Source organism: Pecten maximus, chromosome 9 (assembly GCF_902652985.1).
Source record: "Pecten maximus chromosome 9, xPecMax1.1, whole genome shotgun sequence".
Taxonomy (NCBI): Eukaryota; Metazoa; Mollusca; class Bivalvia; order Pectinida; family Pectinidae; genus Pecten; species Pecten maximus.
Window position 1 is genome coordinate 15,954,616 of NC_047023.1, and position 9,381 is coordinate 15,963,996.

The following is a 9,381-nucleotide window of genomic DNA, read 5'->3' on the forward strand; positions in this document are numbered from 1 at the left end:
TTCCACCAGATAAATACTATACATCACGGCTTAATTTCTACATCTGACCTGAACAGATACTATGTGGTATCTCACTAGTGACGAAATTATATTTCAGAATAGGAATTAAGTCATCACGAACAATGTCTTCCACACTGCATACTTTAAGGTCATCGGATGCTTGATGCATCCTTTTGTTGGTGCATTTAGACACGTAAGTATTGCAAATGATAATAAAGCATTAACCAAATATCCGAGAATTTGGTGTAACTTTTATTTAACTTTCTCAGGAAGGAAAATACACTATCGCTAATAGAAGTGACAGAAGGTTGCATCATGTGGAGGCGTGGTCGTTGCAGGTGTTATGTGGTTTAATGTGATGTCTTTACTTTTCCTGTATGTTACACTGTATGTTACACTTGTAATTATTGCTTTATTCCAACTTATGTTCAGGCTTTTATGAAGAAAAGGTATTTGCGTTTTGATTAAAAAAACAAGTACAATATAATATGTATTTAAAAAACGTGTTTATTGAAGCAAGATTTTACAATCTAAAATATGAATAAAAGAAATAAAATGGGTTTTTCTGATTCGAGTCTTTGCCCACACGAATCTGAAAAACAGAACAATTCTTGAATTAATAAACAGGAATCGGCAATACAATGACAATTAATACCTGCATCGTTTCATCATTATTCAAACCTAGACATAAATCAATTGTGCTTTTCGAAGAAAGAGGTAGCGTCCTATTAATGAGGAGCGTGGCGATCTCTACCACGACAGAATCATTGCAACTCTCGTATTGAGACTTATCTGGTTATTTGGAAAGGTATACTGCATTAATTGAAAGTGAACAAAAACCATAGATCTACATAAAATAATTTATATATTAGCATCACGGGTTTATGTGCTTTTAGAGTGTTTAAACAATACCGGTATTTAATTATCTTAATTTTACCTTAAAATGAATCTTCTAAAATATTTGAAGGAATACCTTTTCCACATTTCATAGTCTCTATATCAATATCCTATATCTGATCAGTATCCTCTCCTGTTGTTCCTCCACCTTCCTCGGTTTTCATGTCCGTACATGTCTCTTCTGTCTATATCACGATTGTAATCGTCGTGGCGCCTGTAATCTGATCCCCAACGATCAAATCGAGTACCCCAGTTGTTACTAAGGACACCGTCAATCAAGGAGGAATCACGGCTTTTTCCGAAGTTTCCTGAAAATATCGTGATTCTATTTCACCAATCGAAATGATGTTTACGTATGTCGCCTTTAAACACAAAAGACACTTTTAAAATATATTTCATTTACTTTCATATTTTCTAATTTAATCAATAATACTACTACCTCTCGTGAAGATGAGATGACATATCTATGATTTCTGGCTGTGCCGATAATATAAGTGTATAATGAAATATTGTATGTATATCGAATTTGCAGAATGAGAAAACTTACCATATGATTGACACAGGACACATGCCACCAAACAGGCGAGTACGATCAATTTCAGCATATTTAGACTATTATTTCTGTAAGGAAATGTTGGAATAGAGTCATTCTATCTATCAAGCATTATACATAGGATTGAGTTTGTAATAGACTTCAACTAACTGTTTATTTTATGAAATAACAACCGAAGAGTTTGACGGTTCTACTAAACCGAAATGTACGTGTTACATAAATACAAAATAATGAGATAAAACTTAGATATGTATCATAAGTTATTGCAGCTTCTTTATAGATTATCTAATATAAAATATGTGTTTTATTTGAATATTGAATATCATCGACTACTTCACTATATAAGCTGACTCTATTGTGATAAGTAGCTCTAACATTTTACATACAGAAAATTCATAATCAAACTTACCTGTATCCACCACTGTAGGTTACACTTGTTCTGTCTATGTCAGATCTGGTTGTGCTTAAGAACAAATTATCAATACTTTTATATGCATCTGAATTGCATTTATTTTATTAGGGTTAATCCGTAAATCAATGACGTTCATGTTATCGATAAGGTGACATTGAATTAGCATGTGCTTGGCACATTTTGCATTAATTAGATATACTTGATTCATCTCTGCAGGGTGCAAATAAAGCATACAGTCTGTATGCAGGTTATGTTAAGTGTAGTGTGGAATATTTCCTGTCTAGAAGTTATGATTTTATAGGACAAAAAAAATATCTCGATATAGAATATGACAATGTACAGGTAACTATTATCATATCAGTAATTAATTTTATCTCATGCATATGTATAAAGATATATACTTCTAATGAAATAATTGATAAGCATTATATTGATGATATAATGGAGACTACACGTGCCAATATATTAATTGACAATTGGTAGATAAGGTAAAAATGTATCTATGCTGAAAGAATTATACAAAAGGCAGAACCTTTCAATACAAAGTGAGAGTTACGTGTAGAAAAACCAATAAAACTGCATAAAATATGTCTGGTCCTAAAGGGGCCTTGAAAGTTGTGTTTTATTGTAATTATACACCATGTATTCCTAAAACGTTGGGTTCACATTCCATACTTGCAGTATATCACATACTTAATTAACAATAAACGCATAGATCATTGTGTGTGTATCGATTTTGAGTTATTGTGTCGTTATTATGTCGGTATCATCATTACTATAGGGTTCATCTACGTGCAATACTTGAAGCACTTAAAACAATCTCCGAACATTAAGAAGTCATGAGTTAAGATATCTAAACTGTAAGGTATTTCCAGTTTAAGGTTTTATTGAAATAATCTTCGATATAACAGATATGACTGATGTAAATAGTACTTCTAGGGGGTCTTCCCCCCGAACACCAACTCTGGTTAGGGTGGGGTGTTTACATAGGGGTTAAGGTGTGTTGATAGGGAGTTATAGTCTGTTACAGAAATATCCTCAGTGTAAGAACACAGGTAAATCAGAATACAGGTAAATCATCATTAGCTGTTAATGATTGCCAAACTGTTTCAGAAATAGTGTATAAAACTGAAGCACATTTTCAAAAATCATCATATTTTACTTTGATATTTGAATTATCAACATCTTGGAATACATATGTACGAACTGAATCTTCAATTGTGAAACATTTGTATTGTTGAACACTTTTGAACCATATTTTCTGTAAAGAGCTTGACTGATCAAATTTTAACATTTTGCTAAATTTGGTGTCATATTGATTTAATGTGTGATTGTTTTCAGATTTAGTGTAAATACTTAAAAACTATTTTATACGATTGTTTAATTTACATTCTTTTATATTATTTTAGCAATTTTTCAATTATAGTGTAAATATATATCTGCTTATAAACATTTAGATTGGCATTTAAATCGGAATGATAATGGAATCTTAAATCCATACTTTTTCACTGTAAAGCATTTGTATATTAGTTAAACTTTGTACATTGTTTAGATTAGTATATATAATTACGTTATTGTAGTAATATTCTTTAAAAGTTGCATCTGTTTCAGGTTTAGTTAGTAATAATGGTTTTTGTTGTATTGGATTTTTATCATAATTATTATTATATAATACTATCTACATGTAGATCAGTTACTGTAGAACTATTGTAATAGTCTTGTAAAGTAAAGTATCTGTTTCAGGTTTAATTAGTACAGATTTTCTTCAAATACCTATACATATATTGCTTTTTCCCAGATGTATTTAGATTATCATATAGTTACTTTATAGATCAGTTCTTGTAGAACAATTATGATATTCTTGTGTGTATCTGTTTCAGGTAGTAATAATTTTTGCTTATCATACACGGAATGGCAAACGCACAGGTCATCGTTAAGTTCAAAGATATTGTCATTATTAATAGTGATATCTATAATTAGTGCTTTGTATTTAGAAAACAATTTCTAATTTGATCTATTTATTATCTATATATTTTAATCTTATATTGTCATTATTAATAGTCAAATTCATAGTTAGGCAGAGTGCTTAGAAAATTTGATTTTTTTAATATATATATCTATTGATATAATATTGTCATTTCATTATCATTAGTAAAATAATCTATATAATAGTGCTTTGAATTTAGAAAACTACATGTATATCTGATTCATATACCTGAGTTGACCCTATTGTTTTTACCTGAGTTGGTATTCCATATTGAAAGGGACTATAAACAAACTTCAAAGAACTTCCTACACAAACACCTTCCATTGTCTTTGCCAGAGTTGGTGTTCAGGGAATGAGCCCTTCTAGGTCTAGCCTTCGCTTATATTCCAAATTAGCAAGACAAGAGTGCATAGCTTGCATAATATGTCAATTTGTTTCAAGTCATTTCGTCCCTCAAAGCGTTTAGCTATATATATCTGTGCCGAAATGGTTTACTTCAGATGCATTTTGTGACAAAATGTTTTGCTTCGACGACATCGACAGTTCGCCCTGAAAGTGAAATACACACATCTCAAAGGTTAACAGAACGTGACCTCTTATGGGATGTTGTTAGATGTTCATGTAACATAGTGGAATGACCATCTAGATTTGAATTAGATTGTCGTTTTCCTAAGCTCGCATTTATTGCGATTGCGAACATATAACTCACCCTTTTTATACCAATATGGGATTTCCTTATTTTTGTTATGACGTACATCTTAGTGATAAGGCAATCTTACGTGAGTAGGTTTTTATGAGATGACACTGAAGTGACCAAATAGCTATCTGATTTGTATAAAACCCGCCAGGTTGTAATCGTTAATTATGACCAGTCGACCTTATTTCTCTTGAATGAGTTAGAATAGACGATGGGATGGTGCATTTTGTTTTAGTCAAAACTCTGGCCGCCAAGAGTGATTGCTATAAGCTGATATTTTTTTTCAAAATACTTCAAAAATGAATGAAGTTGAATTAATTTATTTTTCAATTAATATATATTATAGGTCCCTCTATGTTAACTTCTTAAAATGATAGCACGGTATAAATGGGGATAATGGTTGTTTTGTTACAACAGTTAAACCTTCCAAGTATCATTTTTCTGAGAGCACTGTGAAGAGATGCATTCTGTGTTTTAAAGATGTGTTGTATAAAAATTGCAAAAACACAATAGTGGCTTTTGAAATGACGATATTTGACATGAGTACAATCAACATGCAAACTAGCCTTGTCTCTATGGGAGCACAATTGCGACGTTATATGTAAAAGTTATTACCTCAATATTGAGAGATGTGTCGTATTCACTAAATAGCAAGAACAAATCCATTAAGCATACGTAAGACCTTTTTTTCTTTTTGTAGATATTGAATTGTTTCCCGTTGAATAGAATATACATTATTTCATTAGTGAGGCAAAAAACAAACATTTCAGTTTGAAGAAATTAAGCAAATTCATTATGATCATTTAGAATTTCGACATTGGTTGAGCTGCGATTTTTTGCAATAAATATCATTGCTAAATAAGCCCAAAATAAAAAAAAACAAACAATAAAACAGAAATACAAATATATGAATTTATTAACAAATTCTTAGTGAATGTGAATTTACAAATGAATGTATAGTTAGAAGATGACAATGGATTTTCTGGTTTGAGTCTTTTGCCACATGGATCTGGAAAAGAAACACAAATATCAGATTTGAATACATATTCAGCATATAGACAAATCCATCATACCAGATTTATATCCGTTACTGTTTGATGACGAAACAGGCAAAACCCTATACATAACGGTATATTTATGCATCGTGACAATGTGCAGCAAAAATTGTCTTAATTGTATATCAAAACTTTGCGAAAATGTTCTTATTATTTGATAATGCGTTTATATCAATTATTAACACGCCATCACTTGATGTGTACTTATTTAGGTTAATGATAATTCATTAAATGTTTGATCAGTATTTTTACAATTCTTAATAAATACCTTTTCCACACTTCATGGTCTCTACATCAATATCTGTCTATTCTCCTGTTTCTCCACCTTCTGCCTCCACGTCGGTACACGTCACTTCCGTATATATCACGATTCCATGCGTCATTACCCCAGCGATTGGATCCCCATTGACCTAAACCAGTATCCCAACTGTTACCAAGGATACCGTCCAACAAAAAGGAATCCCGACTTCCTCCTGTAAAGATTATTGTTTTATTAGATGTGATCATCAACATAAACATAAACTGTGATGTATCTAGATATACACTTATATAGTTGACAGAAGATTAAGTACAACTACGAAATAATTTACAAAGAAATTTTAAAAAGAAGGTCGGTATGAATATAAATACAATTTAGGATTTCTCTAAAAAAAATTATGTTTTCTTTCTTTTTTTGAATGTTTTGTTTTTTGTTTTGTTTTTGTTTGTCTTTTTGCTTGTTTTTTGTTTTCGTTTTTTTTTTTTTTTTTTTTAAGTTTCCTTCTTTTTTAAGGTTTTGTTAAGAAATACCACAGATTAACATTAAGAAGATTTTTAAAATGAAAACGAGGTTAATATTTTCTCGTGAAAATGAGCAATAGTGTTTAGGTATATATATATATTGAAATCATAGAATAAATGAGAATACTTACGATATGATTGGCACACGACACAGGCCATCAGACAGGAGAGTACGATCAGCTTCAGCATCTTCAGTTTAGTGTTTCTGTAAACGACATTTTGAAACGGTATGATCCTGTGTGCTTAACAGAAAACATACAACTGTGTTTGTAATATTATAATTTCGAATATAAAATGATCACCTACTCATTTACAATAATAGCTTTGTCTATTGTTACTAGCTGCCGTTCTTACACACAAAAATATAAAAGTCATTGCTATAATTTGAGATTCTAGAGTAACGAGCTATCATTGTTATCTAAATAGACAATCATTAATAGACTTTAAATATGAATGATAAGTTACTGCAAATTTTGTTATAGAATATGTCAAATAAAATTCGTAATTGTGTTTGCCATGAATGAATATAAAATATCATCGACTACTTCCTTTCGGTTTGCGATTCGATCATTACTTGCTGTCAATAACGCATAGAAAAATCATCAGACTTACCTGTATTCACCAATGTAGGTTACACTTGTTCAGTCTCTGTCAGGGCTGGTTGTGTTTGAAAAAGAATTATCAACACTTTTATATACAATCTGACGAGGAAATCGACGTCATTTTATTTCCTCATTTTCCTTAGTTCGCGTCTATTGCGATTGCGAACATAACAACGCACTGTATTAATAGCAATCTGATTTCCTTATTTCTGGTATGACGTATATGGTAGTGAGAGGGCGACCTTACCTGAGTAGGAGGTTTTTATGAGATGACAATGAGGTGACCATCTATCTACCTGATTTGCATAAAACCCGCCAGATTATAATCGTTAACTATGACTAGTCGACCTTTTAGATAGAAGATAGTGTATGTTATATTAGTAACAAGTCTGGCCGTCATGTGTGATAACTAAAAGCTGATAACCTGTTAAGAATAGTTAGAAAATGAATTTTATGAAGTTTAATTTATTTAATTATTTACTGATATATGATATATATTTTTTTGTTAACTTATTAAAATGATAACACAGTATAAATAGGTAAAATGGATGATATGTTTGTCAATATGACAAACAATAAACACTAACAAAACAACAGTTAAATCATCTAACCATTATTTTCTTAGATAGCAATGTAAATGGATATAATGTTTATTATAAAATTGAGGTCAAACACAATATTGCCGTTTAAAATGACAATATCTGCAACGCGTACAATCAACATGCATTCGAGCCTTGTCGCTATGTGAGAACAATTGTGAAACTATATGTAAATGTCGCCACGCTGTTGTCTAAACAGTGAGAGATGTGTCGTATTCACTAAATATCAAAATAAACTTGAAAAGGAATATGTAAGAATTTGCTCTTTCTTATAGGATATTGAATTGTTTCCCGTTGAGCACAACATACATGGTTTCATAAGTGTATTAAATCAATGCGTAGCACGGGTGAAAAATATCTGTTTATTCTGTACGAGTTTTTTTTTTTAGTTTGAAGATATTAACTTAATGGATTATATTTTAACCGTGAACTAAAAGAAGTGATCAATTTTGATTAACACTTTAACCATCACTTCTTATATCGTCTGTACTAATCACTGACAGAATATCAAATGTGTAAAGCACGAATGAAAAATATCTGCATATTCAGCCATGCTTCACTCATTCTGTGAAATAAATGTTATAGATAACGGACAAGCATCCACTATTCTTTCTATTTCATTTCTAAAGACTAAAAGATGAAAAGTGAAAAAGCGAAAAAGCTTGGAAATAGGAAACCAAACTAGACCAAACCATTTGGATGTTCTAAGCTTGGCAACAAGATATTGCCATTTTGTCAATGGGTTGTTTTCTGCTCTTACCTGGTACGTTTTGCTCGTATAACAGTTATCAAAGGGGTATTTTATTAAGAATTGCAAAGTACATTGCGGACGTGAAGCAAAATAACAACTAATACTACTTTTGCTTTATATTAATCCGAAATAAAACAAAAATCATGTGACCTCAATGCGATGAATCGAGAGTACCGTTGTGATTTGCTATCAAGATAATTTCTGGTAATTTAGTGGTAGAACCTTTTATTTGTGCTTTGGGGGATAACGTATAGCCTTTCTCGTCAAGCTTATCCATCAAAACACAATTCAAACACTATGGCCAAAACAAGGAATCAAAACGAAAACGGAAAATGTCATCACTGTCCTTGGATCAAACCCTCGGACATAATTTTTCAAATTCTTGATAGGATATTTCATAGAGTTACATATCCGGTTTTAATGATAGTTGAATTGTTAAAAGTAATGGGAAAGTTCATATTTCTGTAATCGTACTACTTTTATATTTTTTTAGCCTGATAATGAAATGTCTACACAATTTGACTTTGAACTAAGGTGGTATCAATTAAATGGACAGCTTTTCCTGCATTATTATACCTAAAATAAGCCTTAGGCAAAGTACAGAACGAAAAGATAAAAAAAAAATCACATCAATTTTTACATACTTAATGACTGTATCAAACAGTTCGCTCATTACTAGTGTCATACTCATTTCCAGTGACCGGGCAGTAAACATGCTTGTAAATACGAACTTTTCGCAGTGTTTAAAAAAGTTTCTTTTGGTATGTTTAACATACATACAGAATATGTTATGAATAGCGCCAGATTTTGTGTACTTCTACCTCTTTTGGTCGTATGCTTCCTTGATTACGCTTTTACAGAAATATATGATATGACAAATAACGTATATTTGTGAATATGTTTCTCAGGTGTGTAATCGAATTTAAAGGATTTATGACGGTATTGTGTAGAGTGAAGGTTTACAAGTTGACGGTAGAGTGTAATAATGAACAAAATGTTTCAATGATCAATATATTCTGGCTGAAACAGGCCTACTGAATTCCAATTG

At 31.2% G+C, this 9,381-nt stretch overlaps 1 long non-coding RNA gene across 2 annotated transcripts; it reads right to left on the reverse strand.

Annotated features, from left to right (window-relative positions):
• Nucleotides 1-489: 489 nt before the first annotated feature.
• On the reverse strand, nt 490-7,115 carry LOC117334879. 2 transcript variants are annotated; one of them, XR_004534250.1, is made up of 4 exons: nt 6,994-7,115; nt 6,513-6,586; nt 5,870-6,074; nt 490-592 (listed from the first exon to the last, which is right to left on the reverse strand). It is a non-coding gene; the product is annotated as an uncharacterized LOC117334879 (long non-coding RNA). The 2 variants fall into 2 exon arrangements; XR_004534249.1 differs by lacking the exon at nt 490-592 and adding an exon at nt 5,441-5,555 and having other exon boundaries at nt 6,994-7,112.
• Nucleotides 7,116-9,381: the final 2,266 nt, after the last annotated feature.